The following is an 8,402-nucleotide window of genomic DNA, read 5'->3' on the forward strand; positions in this document are numbered from 1 at the left end:
AAATCAAAATATATTTCTTGTCAACAAAATATAACTAAAAAAATTAATCCTAAGCCGAGTCATCTAACCGAGTTATTCAGTTTAATTCAGTTCAGTCATGCGGTTCAACCAACGATTCAGTGGTTCGACCATTAATCCAATGACCCAGTACCTCTGCTGTGTCGATGACCGAGCCGAGTTTTAAAACTATGCATAGATTTCACCTAAATAAGAGAATGAATGTTTGAGAGATTGTTAAAAAAAAATGTTGTTTGCATTCTTTTATTCTGAAATACTCATTTTATCCTTCTCACTTTGTAATAAATAATTAATGGTTTAGATATGTCTTTCGTCCCTGCAAATATAGGTCATTTAAATTTTCGCCCCTGAAGTTACTAATCCTTCCAATCTGCCACTGCAAATATTAATCATTTGACTTTTGGTCCTAATTAGGTTTTTTTGCTAAGTTGGGTTGTCATTAGCGATGTGGTGCCCATGTGGCAAGTGATGATTGGGCGAGGTGGTTGGCTTAAATAGGTCTTTCGTTCCAGCAATTATAAGTCATATGAATTTTCGTCCCTGAAATTACTAATCAGATGTAATTATGACCATTTTTCAAATGATTAATATTTGCAGTGGCAGATTGAAATGATTAGTAACTTCAAAGACGAAAATTTAAATGACCTATATTTGCAGGGACGAAAAACCTATTTAAGCCATAAATAAATGAAGCAAAGAGTCATTTTGAATTTTTTAATGTTTGAGAAATTGTTACTATAATGTATAAATCTATTAAAATTGAAAACACATTTGTTATACCTCTTTTGTTATAGTGATTATATAGACTTAATTAACCAACACAAATCACATTCGATGATAAAGTTGACTATCTAAAAACATATTCAAAGATTTGGCGGTGAAATTAGCCAATTTGACTATCCTTCTCACCGTGGTTCAATGTAATGTTCGAGCATATAAGGCCTTACCGAAGAGATCTATAAGGCCTTACCGAAGAAATCTATAAGTTTAGAGTCATTAGGAGTAGGAAACAACTTCATGGTTATTTTGTGTCTTTTTCCTTATTGCATAATGATTTATGTATAAATGTTTGGTTCTACCGTGGTATACTTATTTTGCATCTATATGCAACAGACTTTGACTATCACAGTATAACACTAGAGTTTCAGATAAATTGATATGAAGATCCCTTAAGAGATAAACTATCCATTGCAACTCACATGCTACTGATGTTAGTGCCCTATATTCAACTTTAGATGACAATCTTGCTATTGTGACTTGTTCCACTCACTTGTGTGGAATTTCGTGGAAGAAAAAGACTTTGTCTATGTGGTTTCATGAGGTAACAAAATATTCTAGTTGTTGCCTTGTAATGTGTCTTTGTACGATTGCTAATTTTTTGACTTAATTGTTGCACAATGAACATTATGCCAGGTATGGTGGTAGTGAGATATAAAAACCTTGAAGTTAGCCTTCCATAGCTTTTTACATCAGTTTTAAGAGACATGTCTTCCATTTTAAGCCTCAAGTTAAAATCCATTGGAGTACTTGTAGGTTTTCTTCTAAGAAATCTTGAGTCCTTTAATAAATAAATAAAATATTTTCTAAGTTAGAATCCATTGGAGTACTTGTAGGTTTTCTTCATTATTGTTTCACTATTAGGAATTGATTACATCAAATGGATGTCTTGCAAATCATCCTAAGTGAAACAAAATTAGGAACATTCTGATGATCAGAATGTTCAGTTCAGCACCTGCTTTAACTGTGAACAGTACAGTAGGTGAAAAGTGAAAACAAAAGCAAAAAGCAAGCTCAAGTCTCATTCAATCCGGATTAGACATGTATGGGAGTTGGTACAGTACATGGACCATACAATCCCTCAAAGCATGGGGATGAAGATGGAGATCCACTTTCCTCTCTCATGCACACATTCCAAGACAAATCTGGAAAGGCTTTGTCCAGCAACATTCTGATGTATGTACAAATGACACTACACACGGACGATGCCCATAAATTCCTTTGACATTCATATGATGAATCCATAAACTCATCATACATTCATACATGAAGAACCCAAATAAAGATCATGATGAACCTAGATGAAGATCATCAAGAACACAACAACATTCTGATGTATTCTCAAGAACACAACAATATTTTGATGTTCATAATGTTCACCCATATTTTCAAGTAAAAGTTAGTGGGACCCAGGAAACATGGCACAAGACCATTGCTCACTCTCCAACAGCTACAAGAGGTCAAGACACCCTATAAATAGAAGTGGAAGGCTCAGCATTACTTGCACCTTTACAAAGCATACAAGAAAACAACTTAAGAGTGTTTGAAGCTTTAGCAAAACAAAAATTCACAAAGAAACTCTAAATATTATTAAAATATACCCACCCTTAACCTAAGCCAAGTTATAAACCTTTAAAGCCCTCAAAGTGTGTAAATAATTTTAACTTGATTGTCTATTTAAACTTGTCACAAATTTATCGCAAGATACATTGATGTGACGACTGAAGTGGGCAAATGTCGTGCCCATCCCTACTAGATTTAGGTGATACATACGTGTATCACGGAAAAGAGTATGGCTGAGAATATAGGTTACTTTCTCCCAGCCGGACCCGCTTATATATAATGTGGTAAGTTAGTTGTTGCTCTATTGTAGATGTGATGAATGATGCCCTAAGCACAACTCCCAGAAAGGTATGGTTCCTGGAAAAAAAATGCATCGAATAACTTATGTTTTTCTTTTCGTTACTTGAGGACAAGCAACCATTTAAGTTTTGGAGTTGTGATGACAGATCATCTGACGTTATTCTTAGCATGTTTTTCAGTTTATTTTAGTAGGTTCTACCAACAAACCAGAGGATATTAGATCAATTTCCTATGATTTCGGGAATTTGTAATGTTTTCTATATTTGAGTCTGTAATTCTATTATTCTCGAAACATAACACTTTTAGGGGGTTCTTGAAGTAAACCACGATGAAATTAGGCAAAGCAAAACCTCTGAAGATTATTGTGTAGGGATTTAAAAGGGATTTTTCAAAAATTTAATCCTCTTTGCGGAAGAAATCCCAATGAAACGGATCTTGATTAAATCATTAATCACAAATCAAACAGAAACTTAAACACTTTAAGATTCATGTGTTTACCTCTTGAAGAGCACAACCTTTGTAGAAGAAATATTTCTGATCACGAGCAAAGCAAAGCAGCGATGCCTCTACTCAGTCCACACGAACAGAACTTCTCCGATGACCGGTGCTAGCCAATTTCAACGGAGATTCAGAGAGAAGAAGGTTTAGAGAGCGGCGGCTAGGGTTTCACAACTTTTGTGAATTAGGTTAAGCACTCACAAAAAGGTAGTAATGCTTCAACACAAGGGTTCTATTTATAGAATCACTTGTGTGGACAACAAGACAACACTTAAATACACCGTATCTTACGGTGAACCGCGTTTCTCTATTTTTCGTAAATTAAATAATAAAATCATATTTAATTATTTAATTAATAATAAGTCTCACTTATTATATTATAAATAAGTCTCACTTATTATTTTATAAATAAGTCTTACTTATTTATTTCTCTCATATGTCATTGCTCGCATGATTTAAACCAATTTTACCTCATACGAGATCAATGGAATCCGCAACGCAAGAAACACATGTTTTCACTAAGTTATGAGCTAAACAATCCAAATCATATATATTTGACATCTGCAATAGAAACAACAACTATCTGAAGTTTGTACTTTTACAAATTTCATAGTTGATATCCTAGCATAACATTTATTTCAAATTACGATCTGGATATACTGTACACCGATATGAAAGTCAACATCATTGTAACTCATTTACAATGTTTCTTTCATCCGTGTTCAAGAAACAATTCATAGTCCTTTAAGACATCCAAGGATATTCTTGAAGGTATTCTAGTGTCGAACACAATAATCAATTTTGGTACATATTGAAAATAATTTTCTAACCATGTCTTACATGTGTAGATAAATTATTTTGGTGACTAGTATGTCATCCACATACTCCACCAAACTAATTTCAATGCTCCCACTAATCTCCTTATGTGCACAAGATTTCTTTATTAATCAAAGTTTTCATAAAACTTTGTTAATAAAATAAACAATTTAACTTCGAGAAGATTTCTCTAATAAATAAATTTTGTAATACATTTACCTTTCTAGTATCCTTTGGATTAACGAAACCCTACATATATGTCAAATACATATATAAGGTCATTCTAATTAAAGAATGCAACATCGTTATCCATCTCCTAGAATTTGCATTATACAACAATGACAATTGGGATCGTTAGATTTAAGTATTACGATGATGTAATAGTTTCGTCATGATTTGCATCATGAGTTGCATGAAACTTTCTACAATCAATCACATCTTAAAGGTATTCATAATACCATCCATGTCAGTTTTCTACAAGAAAACTCACATTCATCTTATGAGTCATACTCATTTGGATGATATAACCAATATCCATATATGGTTTGTGTGCATGGATTCTTTATAAGATCCCATGGCAACTAGCCACTTCTCAAAAATCAGGTCATTTGCGACCTTCTAGTAAGTCAGGTGCTCATCTTCCATGAGCATCATATCACCTTGTTGAGTCATGACAAAATCATGTTTCTCATCCTAGTGTTATGACATATCAGACTCATCTAGATCATGTGCTACTAGAACTACCAATTTACCAACAACCCTTTGTTGAATCAGTTCATGTTCCATTGAGAAACATGTATTTTGTGGTACTTGACTTAATTCAAGTTCTACATCACTCCCACTAGCTCTTGCAAAGTTATACTCCTTGAAAAGGAATACTCCAGTACTAGCGACAAACAACTTTTGTCAAGGAAGAAGATGTAGAAATAGTATCCTTTAGTTTCCTAAGGGAACCTCCACAAGTATACATTCATTTAATTTGAAGTTTAGTTTATCTAGTAAACCATATAACCTCAAATTATCATAAAGTCAAAAATAGGTACTCTTACCTCCATATCTAATATGGTGCATTTATGATTACTCAATCAGAACTTGTTGTGCGTGAAGAATAACTGTAATTTAATTAATTTCAAGAGTCTTTGAGTTATAATCAAACTATTTTAGATCGAGTCGTGTCAAATATGAAACGATATAAATAATCATTATACTCATTAATCAAGCATTTACCATCACGACTTACTCGTATAGTCTTTATACTTTTCAAACTTATTCCTTTTACTTCATTGTTGAAATCTTTGAACAATTTCAAAGTTTTTCATGAATCGTGTCAAATACACTTTTCTTATCTACTAAATGATTTAGTAATGTCAGATGAAGTAATAGAAACAATATCTAGCAAATATGTTTAGTTCTCCGTATACATCTCATATGTATATAAACTCAAATAAATTACGTGTCCTTTCACCTTTGTTGGTGACCGGTATACTAATCTATTTTGAAAGGTGGGACTCACATCCTTCAAATGATATAAAATCAAATGAGTCCAATAGTCCATATCCACGGATTTTGGAAATGTGAATCACACATGTTTGTACTAAACAGTAATGCCAATTATATACAAAAGGTTCAAATATCATTTGATCCTTTTTCATATGTTATAGATCAGCTTATCAAGATCATGGAACTCAATTCCATTACCTGATTAGCACACTTGTATAGAAAATATTATTTGGATAATAGCACAACATTTGTCTTTTATTCAACTACACAATCATTCTCTTGTCAATACAAGATTTAGGACATAATGCTTCTATATTATATGGAATTTAATAACAATTATTTGGTTCCATATCAAGTTAAGTTTAAGTCCAAGCATAAGCTCTTATAGTCAACGAAACTATTTGTTCCATTCTAGACGTAGGTGGATTTCACTTATAGTTAATGTTCTACTTCTTTAAAACTTTATATTTCAACAAATATAATATTAATCATCAAGTATCATATACTTATGATGCAGAAGTAGAAATTTAACTTTATATAACTATATGGGTAAATAAGAAGTCTTACTTCTTTCTTATTTTGACTCTTTCAAAACTACGAGCAATTTTGCTTTCAACTTTTGAAATAATTGTTTCCCTATTTAGCAACCATTTTTAACCCTCCAAGGTAGAGAAACAAAGTATGAATTTTATTCTTATCCATTTCCATGTACTTGATAGGTTGAAACCTTTTATCTTACCTTGCAGTTATAACATTGAGATTAATGATCATATCATTATCCATTGTCGTTACCACTATGAGATATCTTATATCCACTCATTCGACCTAATGCTTCTGACAAGCATTCTTTTCGAATTTAGATATAGAAAGTTGCTAGGAAATGGTTGCTCGAAATTCTACAGTTTTTTTTCTTATTCTTAAGAACTATTCTTAATTTTGTACCAATTCAGAAACTCCTTTCTGAAAATTTTGTTCTTCATAAGAACATTTAACAGTATAATAAAAATGTATATGCCGAAGAAATTCTAAATACAGAAAATAAATAAAATAAATGTATCATGATTTAAAAAACATAATTAATTAGGTCTTTAATTAAATATGCTCCCACTATTTTATTCAAAACAAATGACCTTCAACATTTGAATCGGAAAATCTCATTGGAAGATTTTCTAGTGGGTTGAAATCCATATTTCACCTTGCTTTAAGTCAACGAGGGCTGTACTCAAAACTCAGTTATTTAGGTAGGAACTCCTTCCAATTGTATCTCATACAACTTTCAAATCATTTGAGTGAATAACTCCTTACTCTAATCTATCATATAGATGTTCCCAAACATTGCTTCTAAATTTATTTTAATCATATTAAAATAATTTAGTTAAGTTGGACCCAAAGAATAACAGTCGGGTAAATGGAATTACCGCACCGCAACTTACTAGTATAGAAAGTGCACCTCGCGGAGGCGAAACCTACACATTTCGATATTAGTCTTGAAGGGTGTCATCCTTTGGAAAGCAATTAACTTAATATTCTTTTGAAGTAAATATATATATTTTAATCTTATTAAAATAATATAGTTAACTTAGATCCAAAATAACAGTCGGTAAATAGAATTACCGCACTACAACTTACTAGTATAGAAAGTGCACCTCGCGGAGGCGAAATCTACACATTTCGATATTAGTCTTGAAGTGTGTTATACTTTGGAAAATAATTTACTTCATATTCTATTTGAAGGATTTTTAATTAAGTTGATCTCACTGACATGTGTATCTTATACACACATCTAATATTATACATGACATTCATGTTCATAGATAGCAAGTATATATAAAATATTTAAAATATACATGCACTAATCTAAACACACATTTCATGCATCACATACATAAAATAATAAACTAGGTAGTATGATTATGACCTCCTAACACGTAAGAATTAAATAAACTACTTTATTACAATTCTTTGACCCACGAGCAAGCTACAAAAGTTTCTCCATCGAAATCATCTTTTGGCGTTGTCTTCTCTTCAACTTGAGCATTTACATTATTTAACACTTAAATAAAATAAATAAAACCAAATCACGACACACAGGTCGTATTTAAATAAATCACGACACGCAGGCCGTATTTAAATAAAATAAACCATGACACGCATGTCATATTTAAATAAATAAACATACGCCAAAAACTAAGGTCATAACCATATACCATAAAATAAATAATAATAACTATTTATAATTATTTAAACAATTTTAGAATTAGTCAAAATTTGGAAATAATATTTTGACCGAGATATACGTCATATAAAATTGATTCGTATATATGTATATATATATTCCTTTTGAAACTATTTTCAAAATCAATCAGGTCATAAATAAAATTAAAATATGCAAATTTTAGGACCAAATCTAAAAGATCATATCTGATATTGAAACTCTTTCAAAATCATGATCCTTTTAAATTAGAAATAAATTATGCAAATCTTTTAAATAAATTCAAAATATCATATATGACCTTGAAACTATCATGATATTTTAAATTTACCATCAAATTAGGATCACTTATTACCTTTTCAAACAACTTTTGAAAAACAATCAAAAGGTAGAATTTTTATTTACTTAATTATAGTAACATTGACACTCAATAATTATTTTAATTAAATATGCTTTATTTAGGCGACCAATTTGTTTCCAAAATAAATTATGGTGCTAAAATTAAGCAAATATTTTATTACCAAATTCAAAAATCATATATGATATTGAAACTCTTTCAAAATCATGATCTTTTAAATTTACTACCTTTCACCAATTGAATAAATTAATTAAAATAAATAATTTCAAGAATTGCTTGTTTAGAATGAACAACCGGATCTTTGATGCTTCACCAGATTCGGATATCGAAGCTCGATCTCACGAATTGTTCAAAGTCACA

The sequence above is a fragment of the Medicago truncatula genome, chromosome 4 (assembly GCF_003473485.1).
Source record: "Medicago truncatula cultivar Jemalong A17 chromosome 4, MtrunA17r5.0-ANR, whole genome shotgun sequence".
Lineage (NCBI taxonomy): Eukaryota > Viridiplantae > Streptophyta > Magnoliopsida > Fabales > Fabaceae > Medicago > Medicago truncatula.